Source organism: Callorhinus ursinus, unplaced genomic scaffold (genome assembly GCF_003265705.2).
Source record: "Callorhinus ursinus isolate GAN/ISIS: 27379988/994484 unplaced genomic scaffold, GSC_fseal_2.0 scaffold46, whole genome shotgun sequence".
In the NCBI taxonomy this organism is placed as follows: domain Eukaryota; kingdom Metazoa; phylum Chordata; class Mammalia; order Carnivora; family Otariidae; genus Callorhinus; species Callorhinus ursinus.
Window position 1 is genome coordinate 1,992,081 of NW_027397108.1, and position 23,226 is coordinate 2,015,306.

A 23,226-nucleotide genomic window follows, 5' to 3' on the forward strand; every position below is an offset into this window, starting at 1 on the left:
TTCCTAAGGTGTACCAGCTGGGAACATGAGAAAGGCCCTCAAAAAGGGAAACAAATATTCTTGAGAAGATACCACCCTCCATTAACCATCTCCCAGAACCATAAAAAGGGAAATAAAGTAGACCGATACCACATGGCACATGGCAGCAACCCTCTCATCCCAGGGAGGAAAAAAAAGTAGCCAAACCAAAATGGCAGCCTGGTGTAGTTGCTGCCACGCTCTTTATAGTTGCCGAATGACAGATTCCTAGACATTAACTATTCGTCCCACAAACGAGCAGCCATTGCCGGCTGTGAAGCAGGCCTAGGTACTAGGAAGAGAGCAGTCTTTGCCTTCCACGGCAAACATGATTCATTCCTTAGCAACAGGTTAAAATTTGGTGATGGCCTTCTGTGAGCCAGGTTTTGTGCTAGGTGCTTCGTCCATGGCATACCTCCATTCACTGAGCGTCTGGTAAGCCCCAGGCAGGTACAGCCAACACACTGTCATAGCATAAGGCTGCCTGGAACAGACACAAATCTGTCCTCACGCACCACGCTGCAGGTCTATACAGCACCCCTCTGTAGGCATCATTCCAGTTTCGTGGAGAAGAAGTGTGGGATCAAACCAACCTACTCAAGGTCACACCCCAGTAACCTGGCCAGGCCAGGAGCTGGGCCCGGCCCACCCTCAGGCCTTTCCTCCTCCTCCATAAAAGCCTGCCAGGGCCACCTGGCAAAGAGCGGAGTGAGACAGCCTTATTCCCTAATGGCAACTTGGGTTTGTTTTGTTTCGGCTTCTACATGAACAGTGTCTTTGTCTGTGAAACCCACAGTTCTGTTTTCCACTCTGCCAAAATAATAATGACGGTAATAATAATAATGCTCCCTCTCATTTTTCTTCAAACACATAGCCCTTTCAGGCTATTTTTCTTTTTCCTTTAGACAGAGTCAGAGTTAACAGGAAACACATCACCTTCATTTTAACACTGTAAGAAGTCATCAGGATGACTAGATGGTGAATGGCAAACTCATTCTCATCAACCTCCATAAGCCAGGAAGTGATGGACGGGCCACAGGGGGGGCCATGGGGGGATGGGAAATCCAAGGCTCACATGTAAGAGGCACTCGCTTCTCAACCTCAGCTGATGGTCATGACCCAAAAAATAAGCCAAGTGTTGTCAGAACTTCTGATTTTTCAAGTGAAGCCAGAGGTCCAGCCTCCTCTGTCAAATCTCCCAATGTTTAGATATCGGCAATCGAGGTTTTAAAAGTTTTTCATGCGTACAGCAATATATTGCTGGCTAAACAATACGTATTTTGGTGTTAAATCTGGCACAGGTCTCTGCATTATTCCAAGTGTTCTTTCCAACAAATATCGTCCATGTTGAATCATATTTTAATGTATTTATTTACAGTGCCCATCAATGGTCTTTTCCTTTCCATAATTTAGATATGCCATGAAACCAACCGCAGGGACATTAGGAAACGCACGGTAGTATCAAACAGCCTTATCCTCCCAGTACCAAATAGAAGATGGCAGCCACAAGCACACTAACGTGTAGAGCAGGAAGCGGTCCTCCAGTTCTCAAGGAACTGCCATGGAGGAGAGGAGCCGGCACCTTGGATTGGAAGAAATAGAAGAGCGGCAGCAAAGTAGATCAAGAAGAGATGGAGCATCAGCCAAAGCTGGGAGATAAAAATGAGCAAGTCATGTTTCAGGGCCTGTACCCGTGAGCACCTTGATAGGTGAGAAACGAGGACACAGAAGCTGTGAAAGGCGGGGACAGAAGGTTACGCTGAGGCACAGAATTGTATATAAAATGGAGACAGTATCTGGTCTACCGCATAAAACCAAGTTGCGGGGGGCAACTCTTGATAGTCCCTACACTTAACACGGTGCTTAATGTGTGGACAGTTCCCATAAAAATTTCAGGGGGAAATGAGCTCATATGCACAAAGGCATTCTGACCAACACAAATGTGCACAGCATCAAGGGATTATTAATATTGATGAGGAGACTCTCTTCAAAGGAAACTTATAGAGGACTCCTGAGAGAGGAATAATAAATTGAGGGCCTCTGGCAACCATGAATACTGTTGTCAAAGTTCAACAGGCATTTCCTTCTCGAAAACAATGAAGGGAAACTCATTCCATTGATTTCTGATCCAACTGGGGATACTAAGCCAAAAGTAGAAGGGAAATAGAGGTTAATATGTGGCCCTTTTTGGATTTGAGAGTCAAGAGACACACCCTGCCCTACACCCACAGCCCACCCCCCCCCGCTCCCCTGACAAAAAGGGCAATACTCTTATATGAGAAAGCAATAAGCTTTATATTCATCTAAAGCTAGGACTCACTTTCAATTGCATGGCAATGCAAGCTTTGGAATCAGACAGACCTGAGTTCAAGTCTCAGCTTAGCCACTTACCAGCTCTGCCACCTTGGACAAATGACTGAGCTTCTCTGAGCCTCTTAGTAAAGGGATGAGGCAGCCAAAGGGCGCATCTCAGATGACTTATGAAGAGGACAGGAATAATGTACAGTGAAACCTAATTACCCTCATGTAAGTATCAGATCAGACACAAAATGATCTCACTCTGAGCAGCCATCAAAAGCCAAGGAGCTGATGCCATCAAGCTGAAAATCCCACAAAGACTTCATCCAGCATGTACACTGGTTCTTGATGTTTATCTCTTTTCTAACTCCCCCTATGAACGTTGTGCTGCCTGCACACGTAGATGTTTCTCTCCTCAGGGTAATCCATACTCGAAGATTGCCCACAGCTGTCCCGACCACATGAAAGCCCCCGTCACTCCCCAGTGACCCCCTGGCACGAGGTAGTCATTCATCAAACGCTGGGAGTTCAGCACCATTCACGCCATGAAAGGCTAGCCCGTGGTTTTTATTGCTTTGGTATTAGCTTTCCCTGTCTGTGGACATTTGTGCACTACAAAGCTTTATACTGTTTACCAATGTTTCAGAGTCCTGGCCTTTTCTTCTTATTGACTTGTAGACACTTGCCTCATTAATCTTTAATTTTCACTGAAAACTTCAGTGAGCAATGAAAATGAAATGCTGCCTTCTGCCATGAGCTTCAAGTCCTGTCAGACTGTGTACTTCTAGAAGAGTTCTAGGTGTGATGGGGTGTGTTGGGGGAAGAACTGCATTCCCCATTCTATGCAAAAATTGGAACAGTTTTTTCCGTGACGCTGGGTCTGCACTTGGCCATCCCTTCCAAGGAGCATTTAGCACAGTGTTTATCATACTTTGAGCTTTCAACAAAGAGCAGTGGTTGTTTATTAACTATTATAATTATGGTTATTATTATTGACTATACTCAGTGATGACCATTTCCCTAGCGTGGATGCTTGAGGAAAAAAGGAAAACTGTGTCAAAGATCAGAAGTAAGTTCCGAAATAAATAACACTTTCATCCAGAGTAACTGTTACACAAATAGCAGAACAAGAAACAGCCAACATCACGATCTAGTCCAAGCTTCAGAATGCTGAACATGGGCATGTCGTGAATTTATTTTCCTTACTGATGTCATATATGAATGGGGAAAGACAAGTAGTATTCACTTTGTGAAAACAGAATTGTTTTCTTCCAGATTTCTTTTAAACAATTTTCGAGGTCAGCACCCTCAAACACAACATTCTGTGGTGATTGGAAAAAAACTTGTACGCCCTAGGAGAAGAGCTGACAGGTACATCCATGCTCTTAAAAATTCAACGTGAGGTGACGATTTTAATTAAGATTTCATAATATCACATTCTATGATGTGTATACACCATACCTCACATAGTTACTCCCCGACCTTTTTTTATTACAGTTGATTTCCATTTAGTATTAATAATTCAAAGGATACTTTGGAGATATTCCCAATAATGTACACTGAAAATTAGGAAAGCTAGCCCTTTTCTTAATATTAATTTATAATTTATTAATATATAATTATAAATATAATTTATAAGTTATAATATTTATATTATATATTAAGTTATATATAATATATAAATTAATTTTAATATATTATATAATATAAATATAAATTAATATAATTTATAATATTAAAAATAAATTATTAATAATAATAATTTCTTAATACTAAGCTCTTAGAGTTTTGTATGTCCTCGAAGACTAGTGCTGATCCATTCAGAAGTATGCCACTTGGATAGAATTCTTATCTCTTCATTATACTATATCCTTCCCCATCTCTGAATTCTGGTTTCTTTTGATCACCAGCAGCACTGTTTATGCCCCCCAGAAATGTGAGCGAGAATACAAGTTCAAGCCCTGGGAATGATGTTATAGAGAGTACACAAGTGGAAGAGAGTGTCCTGGGGAGGCAGGTCGATAGCACAGACCCGCTGCTGGCCCCAGCCCCTGCAGAGGTGCCTGTTGCCCCCCTGGCCCAAGAACACTGCCCTCATCACTTTCCATGGGTCACGGGAGGAAACTCCATTCTCTCTGCATACCGTTTGTACTTCCAAGTATTATCACCTCCATTATCTTATCTGACCATCACGATGACCCTGGGTGGGGGGCAAGTTGGGCAGAGAAGAGTACAATGTTCATGGTTGACACAATGATCCAAAGATATCCCCTTGTCTAGGATTACATGACCATCCCATAGCAGCTCTAGGGTGAGAACTTAGAACTCACAGCTTCCAAGTACACAGGTCTTTTGCTATACTCCATTTCCTCTTGCTCCCCAAGAACAAAATCGGGCAGCTGTTTGGATTGATGAATAGCAATAATACGAAGAGGTTATGTATGCTGCTTAAATTAACAATTAAGGAGTTCTGGTTCCAGGGAACAGGGAAGAAATACACCCCCCCACCCGGCCTCTCCCACAGCATATAGCAATACAACACAGACGGAATTCCAGAAGCAGCAATTTGAGGACTCGGAAAAGCAAACAGTGGCACACAGATCGGGGAAGAAGATCAGAATTTGAAACACCACTGAGCCAGCGGTGGGTCTTCCACGGCCCGCCCCGCCCCCCACCCCGGCCGACCTTGGCTTGAACGGCACACTCTACACCTGGCAGTAGACACCAGGGCGGAGCAGAACAAGCTGCAAGAGAAGTCACCTCCTTCCAGCCTGAGGGCCTCAACAGGGAACTTCTAACTCCAGAAGAGAGTACGGGAATGTCCCACTTTGTTTTCTTCTTCACTGCTCTGTTTTCTCACACCCCCAATCAATTTTGTAAGGGCGATGGCAGCGACCCGTCACGGGAGCCCACGGGAGTCAAGACTAAGGGAGAGGCACGTTTCTGTCAGTTTGGTGGAGGTGCAGTCCCAAGAGGGTGAGGAGCGACCTTCATTTTTCTCTCTCTGTCCTCCCACCATGGTCCAGACACAGCTGACCGAAATGACTAATCCCGTTTTCTAGTCAGACGACCAAAGGGAGGCGCCCCCAGAGAACCAAAAAAACATTGTAGAGATCACAAGGACGGAGGAACTCAAGAAAAAGACCCATAAATGTGTTTATGAACCCTTGGACTCAGCCCCCTTACAGTGCATGCTTGGATCTGATCCCATTCAGCATAGCAAACCTACCCATCAATGAACAAACCACCGTCCAGGACCCAGACCCGCCACTAGGTGGAGCACATGCGGGACAGATCGGCGGAACACTGGAAAGCTTTGGAACACGGAAGAACCTGAGAATCACAGCCCATAGAACTTGGGGTTTGACCACTAACAGGTCAACGGCTAAAAACATACTGAAACATCAACATTCTCCAAGGATTTTAGAAATACCCAGAGGCTCTTAAAATAACATTAGAAAGGTTCGGGATACAATCCAAAATTACTCGGCATACGGCGACGAGGGGAGAAATGCACTCAAATGAGCAAAGACAATTGCCAGACCCCAACACAGTGGTGACAGAGACGTTGAGATTATCTGACAAAGACCTTTTAGAAGCTAGTATAAAATGCTTGAGCATTTGCTATAAGCAGTTTATACTGCCTATAAACACTTTGAAGCCAAAGGAAATACAGGTATTCTCATCAAAGAAGTGGAAGATATAAAGAAGAATCAAATAATTTTAGGACTGAAAAACAACTGTAGTAAAAACTTACTGTGTGAACTTAAAGGCGGAATGAAGGTGACAGAAGACAGTCCACGAACTTGAAGATGGACCGATGGAAATTATTCAATCTGAGCATGGAGATAAAGATCGAACATAGCCTCAGGGACCTATGTGATAAGGAGAAAAATGTTAACATTCAGGTGACCAGAATCACAGAAACAGGAGAAAGAGTATGGTACTGAAATTTTTTGGGAAAGAAAAATAGTTGAAAACTTCCCAAATTTGGTGAAAGACATACCTGAGTAAACTCCAAAAAGTTAAGAAGTAGAGAAAAATAATAAACTCATTACCTATGAAAGGGCAGCAATTGAAATGACTACAGATTCCTCATTAGAGACTATGGGGCCATAAGGAAATGGCACAATATTTTTAAGGTTTTGAAATAAATTAACTGTCGATGCAAATTCTCTATCCAGCGAAAATATCTTTCAGAAATAAAAGTGATATGAAGACATTCTCAGATGAGGAAAAGCAAAACAAAACTAAAAGAAATCATTTAGAACAGATCTGCTCTAACAAAAAGAAATTCTTCAGAAAGAGAAATAATACCAGATAGAAATCTGGAACAACAATAATGAAGAACAAGCAAAGGAAAGAAAAACTTAATAGACCATTCTTGTCTTGAATCCCTTAAAATACATTTGAAGGTTAAAAGAAAATTAAAACATTGTCTAACGGTGTTTTCAATATATAAAGGTGTACCATAGGAGGCAATGGTGACCTAAAGCTGGGGAGGGGGCGAACAGAGCTGCATGGGGTGTAATGTACAGACGTATATGATGCAAACCGTGGGAAGGTGTTTACATTCCACTGGAAATGGTAGGCTGCTGATTTTCAGTAGATAGTGGAAAGCTATAGCTAGCTAGCTATCCCCTAAAGCAACTACTTAAAAACTTTACAGAGATATAAAATTTAAGAAGAGTAAAAAAAAAAATAGGTAATTTTTTAAATGTTCAAATAACCCAAAAGCAAGCAGGACAGGGGTAGCAGAGGATGCGACCAAGACAGATACGGTCCTTACTTTCAACAAGAAGCAGATGAATATTTGCATTTTCTGATAAAACTCCTGAAGGACAATATAAAGTAGAGCACTCTTCCATGAATTAACAGTGATGTCAGGAAAGGCTTCTGTGAGGGGATGAGCTATCCATTAAGAGCGAGAGCATTTGTGGGGGAAGGGCACCCCGAGAGGACGGGGCAGCAGGAGCAAAGACCCCGCACAGGAGACCGAGAAAGCGTTAGTGGAACAAATACCGCTGTGGCCGGAGTCGTGAACAAGAATGAGAGATGAGAAAAGGAGGCGAGATGAGGCGGTAGGATGGTACCGACCATAGCTCTTAGTTTGGATTACATCGCAAACGCAGTGAGAAGCTGCTCAAATGTTGTGTTTGAAAAGCAAAAGCCTCTTTTTAAGATTTTTTGAGGAACCTCCATACCGTTTTCCCTGACAGCTGCACCATTTTGCATTCCCACCAACAGTGCGCCAGGGCTCCGATGTCTCTACACCCTCGCCAACACAGCTTTTGTTTGTTTTTGATAATATTTTTGAGTCCACTTATGTGAGGCATTTAAAAACAGTCGAACACACAAAAAACAAATGGCATTTAAAGCTTCAGTAATGCAAGATGAACAAGTTCTAGAGACCTACTGCCCAACACTGCGGGTATAGTTAGTAACACTGTATTGTCTGGTCAGTAATATTGTATAGTGCACTTAAAAATCTGCCCAGATCTTATATGTGAAGTGTTCTTGCCATACCATAATAATTGTTTTTTCATTAAAAAACATTAAATTGATGGGGCGCCAGGTGGCTCAGTCAGTTAAGCAGCGGCCTTCAGCTCAGGTCATGATCTCCGAGTCCTGGGATCGAGCCCTATGTTCGAGGGCTCCCTGCTCAGAGGGAAGTCCGCTTCTCCCTCTCCCTCTGCCCTTCCCCCGACTTGTGCACTCCCTCCCTCTCTCTCTCTCTCTAATAAATGAATAAAATCTTCAAAAAAAACTATTAAAATGAGGATCAGAATTCATCTGAAAACAGAAAGGAAAGGAAAGGGTTACTCAAGAGAACCCTACCTACCCCCACCCAAGGTGGGAGATTCCTGGGCAAAACCTATGGAGGATAACACAGCAAAATAAACAAGGAGGTCCCAGGCAAGAGCCAGCTTTCTCATTCCTTTGACAGCTGAATGGTTAGCTTCCCTGGGCAGAAATGTGTACAAATCTGGATTACATCGAAGAGTCAGATGCCTTATCTAAAAGACGACAGCCAAAGCTTGATCTTTGGCCTAAGGGGAGAATTAAAAGGTGTTTATGTTTCAGAAATAATCAGAGTCAGACATCTCAAAATTAAAATTCTTTGTCAGCCTATCAATATTTATGAATGTGTAAAATTTCCAACAGCCCCATTCCACAATTTCCATGCGTTGCGGGTTGAGAGATGTTTGACCCCGGAGAGCGATAGCATCTCCGCGCCACACATTTCTCACTTCACTCTGCAGAGCCAAACCTGTTGAAAATTGTGACCCACCTTCTAGTTAAGTTACCCATATTCCTGTCCTCATTGAAGTCAACCAGGATGAGATTACTTAGAACTGACCTTGCAGGATTGACAGAAGGAAATTACAGGTTCCTCCATGTATGATCAATTCCAAAAAAGCCAAGGAATTAATGAAGGACTATTATAGGCTACAGCCAACCTAGTTTGGAACAAAGGCAAGATTTGCATTCGGAATAGAAGGTTTCTGGTCATAGTTTTGACATTAATGCATCTCATGTGAACTTGGCCAAGCCTTTTTTTTTTTTTTTTACCTTCAGCAGCCTCAATTTCGTTATCTGCAAAATAAAGTCATTGTATGTACATATGCATGTATGTGCATATGTGTGCGTGTGTGAGTGTATGTGTGTATGTACAGGTCAGGTTCTCTGGAAGCAGAGCCTGAGACAGGGATTCAGATACATGTGACTGAGGGAATGCTCTCTGAGACAAACCTCTAAGGTCGGTGAAACAAGAGAGAAAGGGAGAAAGTGCTGAACGAGGATATGATCTCAGATAAAGTCTAGCCTTAGCCTGACTCATGAGAGAAGAATAAACAGACCAGGAGCATTAGAGATGTTTTATCTTAGAGTAATCTCCACCTTAAGACAAGAACGTCAGTCTTTTCCTTGCTTTTTCCCTCCGTATTAGGCACTGAGATGTCCCCAGGGTGGAGGGAATGATTTCTCCTAGGTGAAGAGGCTATTCTCGGGTGATGATAATTTTTTGGAGAAGGAGGTCAGCCATGAACCCTTAGCAGCCAACTTTCCAGCAGTCAGGGGATGTATACACTGGTCTCATAAAGGAGAGCTGGACAAGGCACCAACATATATGCTGTATACATGAGGAAAAATGTCTTACATATATGTGAATAAAGGTAATGAAGGTGCGTAGGCGCACACACACACACGCACTGTGGGGTGGAGGGGAGAGGGGAGGAAAAGGGGGAGATTAACTTCTATTTCCTTTATTGGCTTGCAAGATTGATATGAGAACATGATAAGATAATACTTGAGGAAATACTTGAACTTGCCCCTCATGCGTTGTCAAAGCCATCACAGGCTATCTGGACTCCATTTTGCTCTTCCCTCTGCCTTTGACTGCCCTCTGCCACAACCAAGCTCAACTTCAAAGTGCCCATTAGCTGCCCACATCTACCTCCTCCTCTGACCACTCCATCTATTGCACCCAGATAAAATGTGAGACACCATTAATAAGGACCCAAGAACAATACCCCATGTGCAGTACTCTTCTTAGGAACCAATAATCAGTGGGCTCAAAACCCAACTCCCCATTTAATACTAACTATGTGACCTCTGGCAAAGTCAAAACCTCTCTACACCTCTTCTGTGCTTCTATCAACCTCAAAATCTTTATCATACATGTGATAGCTTTTTCAAACTATGGCTATGTGTTATTTGATGGTTACTTTCTCGCGCAAAGGAGCATATTTCTAGCATCTCCCAGTTAAACAGATGCTCTAACATCCTTGAAGCCTCAGGAGTCCTTCAAGAAAGGAAAGATTCTACATGGATTTCAAGGAAACAAAAAGAATGCATCGTTCTTGCACTGAAGAAATCTAACATTGAAGAGAGGAAAAGCATGAAAATGAAGGTGGGGGGTGTCCAAGGCTGGGAGCCAAATGCCCTGGTAGCAGCTGGGCCCAGCAAAGAATGCACAACTAATTTTAGCCTCTATTTGGGTATACTGATTTCCGGAACAATATCCTCTAATTATGATGTCTAGGATTGTATCCTGCCCTCCCACCCTCACCCCACCAGAAGCAGTAATTTTGCACTGCCCAGCAACTCTTCCCAGGTGCGCCTCAAACCAGACAGGGACTCTCAACCTTCTAGATATGCCATCCTGGAACTGGCTTTAATTTCAACATCCACCAAAGCACTTTGCTTGCAGCAAAGGGCGGTCTGGATCCTCCCATTAGCAGGCTGCCCCATGGTGTTCCAGTACCAGTTGGCTTCCAGCACAAAGCACTGGCACCATTTTTGTTGTTGTTTTCAGAACAATACTGCAAAACACACTTCCATCTTCTCAGCTCATGTAGTGGAAAAGTGAAGTTTATAGCCTATTCTGGTTACCTACGGTTGCATGTATGACAAGCCATTCCCAAACCTAGTAGCTTAAAACAGCCATTGCATTCTTGCTCAAGGGTCTGTGGGTTAGCTTGTCTAGCTGGAGAGTTCTGCTGCTCTTTCTAGGGGTTTTTCATGCCACTTCAGATACCATCTGGGGCTGGCGTCCTCTAGAAGCTCTACTAGGATGTCGGCTTAAGTCTTGGAGCATCGCCTGAGTAACAATGTGCACTTGGGAAGGAAGACATCTCAGGATAAGAAGAGAAGAGGAAGAAGCAAGATATGAACACCTGCATCTCATTTTTTTAAACCATGAAAACAAAACAATGGCATCCCAAGAGAGCGTTGGGTACCTGCCTAGCTGCCCTTTGCTGCCTCCTTTTCCGTGGCTCCTCTTTCCATGACCTCATCAGCCAAGGTTGTAGGGTGAAGAATGAGCCAGAAATGATGGGAGGCAGGGAGTCAACATTCAGGTGCAACCTTAGACACACACTTAACATCCACATGCACACACATGCACAGGCACACACACCACACCACAGTGGGAGCTGAAGGAATGGCTTACAGAGACGCTTTCATGAGACCCATCATTTCAACCCAAAAACCTGAGCTCTCTGAGGTTTATGACATTTCTGATAGGAATCTCTGCTGCTCTGCAGTATGTCTCTTGTCATAGGTTTTCAGCCCTGAAAAGGGTCTTGGAATTCTCAAAGTCCAATTACCTTTCCCAGAGGGAGTACTAAAAGGGATAAGGTAATGAAAAGTGATTATATATTTCTGAATTTTCGTTGTTAAGGAGGCGCAAAGGTGATAAGATGACCGTAGATTTTCTTTCTGAAAATGGCATTTCTAGATGCAAAGCCTTTCCTGCCTGCCTTATCCAAAACAACAAGCTAATCACCCTTCACTCAAATTTATTTTTTTCTGTGCATTTTTAATTGCCTGAAATTATATTAGCTTATTGTCCATTTCCCTATAAAATATAAACTCTATGAAGGCAAAGGATTTATCTACCTTGTCCACTGTATACCCCCTTAATTAGTATCTGGTACACAGTAGGTTCTCATTTATGTTGAATGAATTAATTAACATTCATTTAATTCCAATTAAGTATAAGACATGGTACTATTTGCTTTGTGAGGTTGTGCTATGCAAGATGAGAATCTATCCTCAACAAAACTGTAATGTGCATTAATAACTATACTGCTCAAGAAAACTACAAGGGCATTGAGAAGTGTAAACAAAGGACTATTAATCACAGGGGAAAAAAATCATCAAAGTCTATGAATTTGAGCACTATCCATTAAAGTTCACAAATGTGATTCAGACAAAACTCTAGCACACAATGGGTTTGCTTTTACTTGGGTACTGTCTGGAATGCCCATTGTCTGAGAATCAGACCTTCTGACTCCATGACCTTGGATCATTAACCTGTACTGTGTGGAATTTGGCTTCTTCCCCTAGAAAATAAACATTTTTGCCTGGATCATCACTGAGGTTCCCTTCCATGACAATGTGGCAGGAGCTAGGCAAGAAGGGGCAGGGTTTTGGTACCAACTCCTCAGTAGGTCTGTGGCATGAATAAGGAAATGGTATTAAACTGATATACAAGGAGACCCATAACCAAACCATCTGTTATCAAGATCTATCTACAAGGACAAATAAAGAGAAAACAGCAAACCAAACTGGAAACTTTTTAGATTTATTTATTTGGAACTAATTTTGGCCTTAAAAATGGCAAACGTTGCTGAGTTCCCATATACCTCACGCAGGTTCTCATATGTTCACAGCCACTTTCACCTCGGTGTCCAAAAAATGAGTCTTTCTCCTTTCATCCTGCTTTGGTCTAGTGTCTTTGCCCAACACTGGAAAGCTGTCTTCTACTATTTATTTCCTCGCTTCCATTGAATCTGTTCTCCCTCTGGGGAACTTCTAGTCATTGAGAGTTGGGCCCTCATATATTGATCATCTATGTCAGCGATTCTCCCATGTTTTCTCTCTTTTGTTTTACATTCTGAGAGATTCTTTATAATGTTTCTTTCAGGTGTTAAGGAACATTTCTTTCTTAAGACTATTGTGGCAATAATAGTTTTAATTTCAAGCAAGGTTTTTCAACCTTGGTACTACGGACATTTTAGGATGGAACATTGGTTGTCTTGGAGAACCACCTTATGCATTCAAGTATCTTAGCAGCACCCTGGCCTCTCTACCTGCTGGAGGCCGACAGTCCAGTGTCTCCGGCCAACACAACCAGAAATGTCTCCAGATACTGTCAATCACCCCAGGTTGAAACCGCTGATTTAAAAAGAACCCTAATTTCTCCATTTCTTCTTTTTTATAGTAGCCCACTCTTTTATTTTTTTTTTAAGATTTTATTTATTTGACAGAGAGAGCACAAGCAGAGGGAGAGAGAGGGAGAAGCAGGCTCCCTGCTGAGCAAGGAGCCGATGTGGGACTCCATCCCAGGACACTGGGATCATGACCCGGGCCGAAGGCAGCCGCTTAGCCAACTGAGCCACCCAGGCGTCCCTTGCCCACTCTTTTAAATGGCCACAATCACTGACACAATTAGGATTTGTTAAATTTCTCTTCTGTTCCTTGAATTATTTGTCTTCCAGGGTCAAGGGTTCTATTTGTTCATCTTGGCCCTTGAGATTTCCCTCAAATGTCTGGTGGTCTTGACTCTATTTGTCAAAGCAGGGCTTCATCAGTTCATATAAGTCACTGAAGTGAATCTTTAGTTGTTTTTTTTTTTTGGTTGTGTGTTTGTTTTTGATTAGGTTTTTCCCCTACTGGGACCTCTTCCCTGAAATAGGGGACAGACCAGGAACTCAGGGTGGAGGCCTCTCAATAAGCAGGCTTCCCCACAGGAGGGACCAGTCCGAAGCAGGCAGATTAGCAGTTGTCAGCAGTTGGGGATGGAGGAGGAGGCACAGCATGGCTGTGATTATAAGGGGTAGCATCTGGATGAACTTTGTGATGGAATATTTCTGTATTTTGACTGTGGTGGTGGTTATATGAGTAAACATGTGCAATAAAATTGTACCCATCTACACACATTCAGAGTGCATATAAAACTGTTGAAATCAGACTAAACTCTGGATTGTACCAATGTGTATTTCCTGGCTTTGATATTCTGCAAATTATGCAAGATGTTACCATTGGAGAACACTGGGTGAAGGGTAACTCCCTTCATCGAACTTATATGGAATCTCCCTGTGTTGTTTTTTGTTTTGGAACTTCCAATGAATCTAATTATTACAAAATAAAAATATTTTTAATGGGGGTAACTGTGACCCCATCTTCATGACCACTTCTGGCTACTCATGACCTTCACTGACCCACTGAAACCTCCCTCTCCCATTCTTAGGCAAATACGGTTTCATTCTTCTACAGTCATTTCAATGGGATTTCTGGAAGTAGTGGAAGCAAACTCTTATGTTCATACGTGTACAGACAACCAACCTGAATTGGAAACCAACTAAGAGAAATAGGAGGACTCAAAAAGCTGAGTCTCAATCAAAAGCCCAGCTTAAAAGGAACAAAATTTAGAGAAAATAATCTACATTTAGAAGTACATTATTCATTTATTTCCTTAGGGACTCGACACTCCATCCTTGAAATGATGGACAGCAAATGGATGTTGTTGGACCCTGTTAACTGTGCACATTGTAAAATTCCCCTCCACAGAGTTGTGCCCTTGGCTTCTCCTGAAGATGTTTCCAAGGAACATCTGTATCAGAATGGCTGTTGTGTGTACCATGGAACTTCTCGTAAAGATATTTTCCCAGACTCAGTGTCTCCATTCACGTATCTCTATCAATCTCCTTGAAATCAGTAGTTCTCAAAGTGTGGTCCCCAGTCCAACAGTATCATATTCACCTAGAAACTTGTTAGGAATGCAAATTCCGAGGCCACAATGACTCAGAAGCTCTGGGGATGGGATCCAGATATCTGTTTTAAGAGGGTCCCGCCCACCAGAAGCTTCCAATACCTGCCAGAGTTTGAGAACAACTACCTTAGAACACAGTGATGGGTTCTCAACTGTTGAATAGACCAAGTGATTGCAATGAGAAAGTATTTTTTGGATTTAAAATTTTTAAAAATATGTAGGGATGGGAAAATCCCTTATAAACTTGTTTTTATTCTAACTTTCTGCTACTGGGGACTCTGTATACTTTAAATTCCTTTTTTTTTTTTTTAATTTTGCTCTTGCTACTAGAAAACTCAGAGCCAAATTGGAAAATCAGTCACAGTAAATATATTAACCCACAGAGTTATCATATGGATTCCTTCCTCAGTCTCCTTGCCTTGCCATGCCCAATTTCTTATTTTTGTTTTATTGAATTTTGTTCCTTTGGAGAGAACACAAAAGTTATAAATACAGTCAATAAATAAAAGACTCCTTAACAACAGGCAGTGTGTTCTTATATGCTGCCATATGTTCTATTCTGAGTATGAAATACAGATCATGCAGACCGAGCAGATGTTACCAGATATTAAATTGTTTCAAAAATAGAGGACAGAACAGGAAAATTCAAATACTGCCTAGGGGGAAAATATTTTCATGTATAACTCCCAGGGATGCTCTTATGAAATAGAATTATTATTGCCCTTTTGTTTAAATGTAAGAGAAAGGATTTAGGCTTAGATTTATTATATTAGTTTATTAACCACTATTGTTCTTTTGGCTTCTTGCCTTTGGGTAATGTTTTCTTGTTCAGAATTGTTTTCTGTTTCCATCATCTTGAAACAAACAATGTGCATTTCAATTGCTTTTTTATTTTCCTTGAGCCAACAACAGACCAATACAATTCCCATTAGAATAAGTTCTAAAATTTTATATGTAACCAACAAACACCAGGACTACTGATAAGTTTAACAATTCCCATGAAGGGGTTATAATTTTGGATTTGAACTGCAACACATTCGAACATGCTATGGAAAAAAATATAGTTAAGTAAATGCTCAGTTAAAAATGAGATGAACCACCACAACAATTAATAAGTGTTTCTTGAGCAACACTTAAATTGCCTCTATAAAGTCTGAATTTTGGAGGAGAAAAAGTATAAAACATTTTCTGAAGAATGAAAACATAACTAATTATGTTTCCACTGGACAGCACTGCTCTAGCATCCCAGACCCCATTACTCTATGTCCCTTTGTTTTTATTTTTCAATTTTTTTAAGATTTTATTTGTGTGTGTGTGTGTGTGTGTGTGTGTGTGTGTGTGTGTGTGTGTGTGTGAGAGAGAGAGAGAGAGAGAGAGAGAGAGAGAGAGAGCACAAGCAGGGGGAGCGGCAGGCAGAGGAAGAAGGGGAAGCAGGCTCCCCGCTGAGAGGGGAGCCTGATGCGGGATTCGATCCCAGGACCCGGGCATCATGACCTGGGCCAAAGGCAGATGCTTAACGACTGAGCCACCCAGGCATCCCTCTATGTCCCTTTAAAATCTGCCTGACTCATTCTTGAAGACGCTGTCTAATCATTTTCAAGGGGCTGGTCCCACCCAGGCCCCAGACAACTGGCTGAGTCCTGTTCAAAATCAGGCAACTACACAGACCTTGAAGCTGCTGCTCAACTGCTCCAAATACTAGCACCTGTTAGACCCCCTGCTGCCCCATCCCCCAACAACACAGAGCCCCGTGGGCATCAACACTGGAACACTCCAGACTTCTAGTAATTCTCAGGACACACCCTCTGTATTAGTTTCCCATAGCTACCACAGAAATCACCATAAACTTAGCATAAAAATAACCTGAAAAAGGGGCGCCTGGGTGGCTCAGTCAGTTAAGTGACTGCCTTCAGCTCAGGTCATGATCCCAGGGTCCTGCGATCGGGCCCCGCATTGGGCTCCCTGCTCAGCGGAAAGCCTGCTTCTCCCTTTCCCTCTGCCTGCCCCTCTGCCTACCTGTGCTCTCTGTCTGTCAAATAAATAAATAAAAAATATCTTTAAAAAAAAATAAATAACCTGAAATGATTACCTCACCCTTCTGGAGGTCAGAAGTCTGATGACAGACTCACGGGGCTAAAATCAAGACATCAGCAGAGCTGTTTCTTCCTGTAGGTTCTAGGAGACAATCTGTTTCCCGATCTTTTCCAGCTTCTAGAGGCCACCTGCACCCCTTGGCCCTTGACTCCTTATATCTGCAAGGCCAACAATTGCTTGGCCGAGTCTCTCACATCACATCGTTCTGAGGCTGACTCGTCTTCTCCTCCTGCTCCCACTTTTAAAGACTCTTGTGATTACACTGGGAGCACCTGAATAATCCTGGCTATCACCTATATTAAGGGTTGCTGATTAGCCACCTTCTTCCACCTGCAACTTTAACTGTTCTTTGCCACATAACAAATTTATGGATTCTGAGGATTAAGACATGGACATCTGTGGTGGGGAGGAAGCATTATTCTGTCTTCCATAACCAGTGAGCCAACAAGTGAGGAACTGGGTGATCAACAGAAGAGGCTGATGGACTGACCGAGGGAGCGCCCAGCTCCAGGTGATGATCCTTCAGTTCCTCTGAAGCAGCCTGCTCTCGGGAGAATCGTTGTAAGGCAGAGCGAAAGTTCTGCTCCCCACTGACCCCTGCAGCCCTCTGAGCTTCACTCGCCTTGTCTCTTGCATGAGGATAATAATGACACCTATTTCATAGGGTGACTGTCAATGTTACACATGAAACCATGTCAGTGTCTGGAATATAGCAACAACATTATAGGCATCGAAAGAAAGAAAATGTAAAATAACAATAACACTAATAATGAACATATGGTCCATGGTACCAACGTACTAAGTCTAGAGATATAACACCCTAGATCTGAGATTATCTTGGCAATCATCAAATGGAGGAGAAAGAACCGAGATTCAGAGAGGGAAAAGGGTATCATTCAATTTATGGAAGAAATAAGATTAGAAATCAGCACTGGGTTGGGAGCCATGAGACTCTCTCTTCAGTACCACTCAGCCATCTATCAGGACAGTCATGCCAAGCAAGGACAGACGGTGAATCTTATGCCTAACCCGCCGAGCACATTTCCTTCGAGCTCCGTCTGTGTGGGGCATCTGGCCTTTTTGACGTATGGGAGCCGCCCTCTGTAAACGGACTTCCAGTTATGGCTTTAAAGTCATTGTTTCAGCAAAGTTTCGATGATATGGGGGAAATTTTCACCATGTATATAAAGGGGAACACCTAACTGTATATTTATGATAGCAGCCATTACATAGAGATAAACATTTTTATTTGACTTGAAATTACTGCAAAAAACAGTGTTAATGTTTATCTCAATGTTGCATATGGCAGTGCTTTTCATTTTCTTCTATCTTTTCTATGTTTTCCAGATATTCTAAGTCAGCTTGATTTTTACAGTAAGGGAAAGTAGAGGAGCTTATTTTTTTTTAAATTACAATAATGAGAAAGATTACTTTTTTTGGTCAATGATTTTGTTCCCTTGTGACCCCAGATTTCAAGAACCTGGATATTCAAAACAGACATTTCCTTTGTATTCTCAGAAATATTTCTCCTAGCTATTCCTTCCTCTATTTTTAGGGGATCTCTGCTTCATCCCATGTTGCTACAAAAAAATAAAAATAAAAACAAAATGGCTTTAATACTGACTACCTCAGTAAGCAAGACTATGGACCATGTAAAACTGAAATGTCCCCCTCACTGAAAATAATAAATCAAAACACGCAGCTATGCACACATCCCATAGTCACCATCATCAGCCTCGCTTAACCAAAGTTCTCAGGCTTCATGATGTTTTCCCTCTCAGTTATCACTACATTTATTATTCAGGCAAACTCCTTTCTACTATGATTTCATATCAAATAGAGAAATGTGTTCAGAGACTAGAACTCTAAGTAGGAACACAAGTCCAGTCTCTCCTAACCCACATCCCGCTGGATGCAATTAGTTTAATCTCTTTTCTGAACATGTTCTTAATATAGGCTTTTACCATGGACCATTTTTCATGTGTCTTGGTTTTTCATCACTCAATTCTTGAGTAAGACCACAGACATTAAAATGATAACATATCATGTTGAAATCATGGGTAAGTTCAAGGGGGAAATAACACGCTCCGTCTACAGTGAGAATGAAGGAAAGTGATTACAGATCATTACTGCATCATTTTTGTAATATTTTGGACTTGTTTCTTACTGTCACATTTGGGTTAATGGAGCTACATTTTGAAAGCTGGTCTAAGGCATTCAGAGGTCATTGTGCACACAGTGTGGGGTGGGGGGCAAGTTTTCTCAGAGCCAGAGCCTTAGCAATTAAATGGCAGATTAGATCCCTATTACAGAAGGATCCCAAAGCCCCCAAATAAAAATGGAAAAAAGTCACCTTACTCAAAAGGGACTATGAATTTAAAAACCTATCTGAGAGAAAGAATTCAAACCCTACCTGATATCCAAATTCCAAGGTTTATGATATTGATTATTAATAATAGAGGGCTCAGGGCACCTGGGTGGCTCAGTGGGTTGAGTGGCCACCTCTTGATTTCCTCTCAGGTCATGATCTCAGGGGAATGAGATCAAGTCCCGCGTCAGGCTCCGTGCTCAGTGGGGAGTCTGCTTGAGACTCTCTCCCTCTCCCTCTGCTCCCCCCCTGCTTGTATGCTCTCTCTCTAAAATAAATAAATAAATCTTTAAAAAAAAATAATATAGGGCTCTAGGAGTCCCATGACCAATCAGCTTGCCCTTCTCCACTGAGATTCAGAAAATCCCCCAACATGGCCCCCATCTGCCAGCTTGTTTTCCTTGCATTCTATATCCATTGACTCTCCCTCCATTTTACCCTACTGACCTCTATACTTCTTTCTGTAGTTTCAGCCCCTGAAAACACTCTACATATGGGAAAGTCATTAGCTGTCAGGAGTAGAATCTGTTTGATCTCACCAGTCTGTTCATGTCTTTTGAAATCGTCTGCCTCCATTTTGATAATAATTGTTATCATAATCATGTTAATAATGGCTAACACTCACCAAATGCTTTCCATGTGCCAGGCATTTTTGCTTGAATTATCTCATTTAACTCCTGTGATCACGGTATGAGGTATCTGTTATTAAACTCTCTGAGCTTCAGTGTTCTCATCTATAAAATGGGGACATGCAAAAAGAATTCCTGGGAATCACACCCAGGAATTCTTAACCCCAGGGTTCACGCTCTTTAACACTATACTATGCTTGCCTCCTTGCAATCAAAATTCCCAAGGTCAACCTCATTCATTTAATCCACAGAACTTCTCTTCTAGAGTTCATCTTATTCCAAAAGAAGTATATATTCTTTGATATATATACATGTAATTTTAGAATAACAGAAAAGTTGCAAAAATAGTACAAGATGGTTTCCAAACATTCTCCATTCAGCTTCCCTCAAGCCATGTTTTTTTTTTTTTTCCACACTGTCTTCAGTCTTCAGGTCATCATTGTCAAACTCAAATCAACTGAACCGTAGCATGGTAGGGACACAGCCACAAAAACCATCTAATAATTAAATAGTGCCTCACACGGATGACATGACTTTTTCCTTGGTGGAGGCCCCCAGCTGGCCACCTCACACTTGATCTGTTATTATTAATGATTCCCTCTGTGCATAGCACAGGGACTGACCTGACAGAGCTACACGTGTTTATGTAACAAATGGATCAAGGATTCTTAACTTTGTGGAGTCGATGATGAATTTAAAGAATTGTCCCCCTCCCTAGAAAATGATATGCGGAGACAAACAGTCCTACACGTTTCAGGCAGTTTGTAGACTCGGGGTACCTGTCTTTGAGTTCAGTCTGACCTCTCTTTGAAAAGTTCAGTCTCTGAGTTTTATTTTTTTTGAAAGCTAACAATCGCAGTCTGACCTGCTAACCCCGCGTCATTATCTTTTCCTCAATCTTCATAGAGCTTCTCCACATCACCCACTCCGGGGAGGCTGCCAAAGAATTGTAGAACCACTCCTCCCAAGACATGGCTTTCAACCACTGACGTGTTGTTGGTTTGGGGCTGCGGAAATGGCCGTTTGCCAAAGAACACATGTAACGGCCACCAGGACAATCTCGTCAGGCAGTGAGGACAGTGGATTCACTTCTCCCGCCACGTCAAATCCATTACTTCAGGGATTTCCTGACAAAAGGGCAGCCCAGTCGGCTCCTCAGCTACACACTCGCTGAAGGTCAATCCACTTATCCGTGGGGACCGAAGTGACTTCTCAAAAATTAGTATTTATGGGTCTAATATTCTGTCCAAGCTAAACACTCTTAAGTTAAATGTAACTGGCTTTTTTCCTTGATAAAATGAAAGTCTGAAATCTTCAGGCCAGTCGTCTACCAAAGGGTCAGGTGGTTATTAATGAAATCACAACACCTAAGAAAGGTCTTACAAGAGAATCAGGAGACACTTGGTCCTTGAATTACTCGGAGCAAGAGAGTGAGCCTTCTTCAGGTAACATGAGACCAAAATATTGATTGCATTTTCAAATATTACTGGGTTAAAAATATAGAACGGTTTTTTCCCCAACTATATCCACATTTTAAAAATACAAATTTAGTCTATCCTCAGCATGGGATGATGAAAAGAACTCAGGTTCAGAATTAGACAAATCAACCTGAGATTAGATGTGCCACTTAAGTTAGCTATATGAGTTTGCTTAGCCAAATTTTCCTCTTCTCTTAAATGAGGAAATAATGCCCAGGAAAAAGGACCATGACAAAGATGAAGTGTGACGATGTTACACCAAGTACTGACTCAATAAATCTTAGCTCTCGTTCCCTTAACCTTCTTTCCAGAACTTGCAGGTGTCCAGAGCAGCAAGAAAATAGAAAATTCTACAACTTGAGACACATCACATTTTGAAACTCATCAAAATTCAGGGAATTTAAGTGATTAAGTGTGCAAATCTCTGTAAGCTTGTCAAGCAGTCAGAAGCCAACAAAGAACATTTAAACGGATTGGGATCAATTCCAGGCAGGATAGGGTAATTGCACCCGGTCTCTCCACGGAATGCAAATATAGCCCTGGGCAGAACCAGATGGCAATTATCTCAGAAGGAAATGGTAGGCAACAGATAGGGGAAAGCAGAATGGGAAGTATCACCAAACTAGTGGAAAGATTCCCACTTTTTCCCCTCTGGTATCATCCAGTCTAGACATGTATGCAGCCCCAGACCCAGAAGTGCACATTGGCGTGGACAGAAAGAGCTTCAAGAGAAGACCTGACTTTCTGGCCCAAGGATTAGGAAAGGGGGCTGGGAGGGACAGAGCCAGTGAGGTAAGTCCCTATTTTTCTTAAGTTTCTGTCCCAGCCACCAGGCAATCCTGCCACATTGCAGCAGCAGCAGGGACTGGGCAGATACCTAAAACTGAGGGAAGGACATCTCTCTCTCTAACCAGAGAGCCTGGTTCCAACAGCATAAGGCAAATTAGCCATTACATTTTTTTTTTCCTCTCTGTCCTCAGCAAACCAAACATAATAAATTTTTGCAAAATCATGCCCAGATACATCATAACATGACTTGAAAACTAAAGACAAAGAAAAAAAGAAAAAAAAAACTCTTGAAAGCAACCAGAGGAAAAAAGACATGTGACATAGAGGGGAGCAACAACTCACATCACTATGGATTTCTCATCAGAAACCAGGGATGCCAAAAGAAGGAGAACATTCTTAAATTTTTGCAAGTCAAGAACTGTCAACCAGAATTCTATATCCAGTAAAAAATGTCCTTCATAAATGGATGTGGAAGAGACATTCTATGAGGAGTCATTGCCCCCCAACCTTCTCTGAAAGAAATGCTAAAGGAAGTTCTTTAGACAGAAGGGAAATGATATGAGGAGGAAGCCTGGAACATTAAGAATGAAGGACAAGCACAAGAAATGGTAACTATCTGGGTAAATTTAATAAACTAATCTATTCTCTAATTGGCTAGATAAAATATGTATGATGGTGAAGGTAAAAATAACACTGACGCAGTGTTTAAAGTACATAGATGCAATTACACATACGATACAATTATACCTAACCATACATACATATACATAATTACAATATAAAAAAGGGAAAGGTATAAATACCCCTACTGTATATAGTTAGGTTTCTGCACTCCACACTCCACTTAAAGGAGAAAATATTAATTGTGAGTGGAAAGTGGAAAGCTGAGTATATATTTTGAAATTCCTAGAGCAACAATGAAAAGAAACTCAGAAAAATTAAAACGACATACTAAAACATCCAATCATCCAGAACAAAGCAGAGAAGAGGAAACCAAGAAATGCAAAACAGAAGGAACACAGAACAATAAAATGGTATACCAAACTCCAAACACATTACAAATACATGAAATTAATATCTAATCACACTATTTAAGAGACAGATATTGCCGGGCGCCTGGGTGGCTCGGTTGGTTGAGCGACTGCCTCTGGCTCAGGTCATGATCCTGGAGTCCTGGGATCGAGTCCTGCATCAGGCTTCCTGCTCAGCGGGGAGCCTGCTTCTCCCTCTAACCCTCCCCCATCTCATGTACTCTCTCTCTCTCGTTCTCGC

The 23,226-nt window shown here is 41.9% G+C and overlaps 2 long non-coding RNA genes across 2 annotated transcripts in view; one reads left to right on the forward strand and one right to left on the reverse strand.

Annotated features, from left to right (window-relative positions):
* Window positions 1-8,015, forward strand: part of LOC112814669 (uncharacterized) — a 40,932-nt gene extending 32,917 nt beyond the window's left edge. The window contains exons 6-7 of the long non-coding RNA XR_003205839.2: window positions 3,592-3,687; window positions 4,227-8,015. This is a non-coding gene — a long non-coding RNA (uncharacterized lncRNA). The remainder of the gene's footprint in view (window positions 1-3,591; window positions 3,688-4,226) is intronic.
* The window catches only part of LOC141370810 (uncharacterized), a 90,748-nt gene continuing 73,629 nt past the window's right edge, over window positions 6,108-23,226 (reverse strand). The window contains exon 5 of the long non-coding RNA XR_012375198.1: window positions 6,108-6,191. This is a non-coding gene — a long non-coding RNA (uncharacterized lncRNA). The remainder of the gene's footprint in view (window positions 6,192-23,226) is intronic.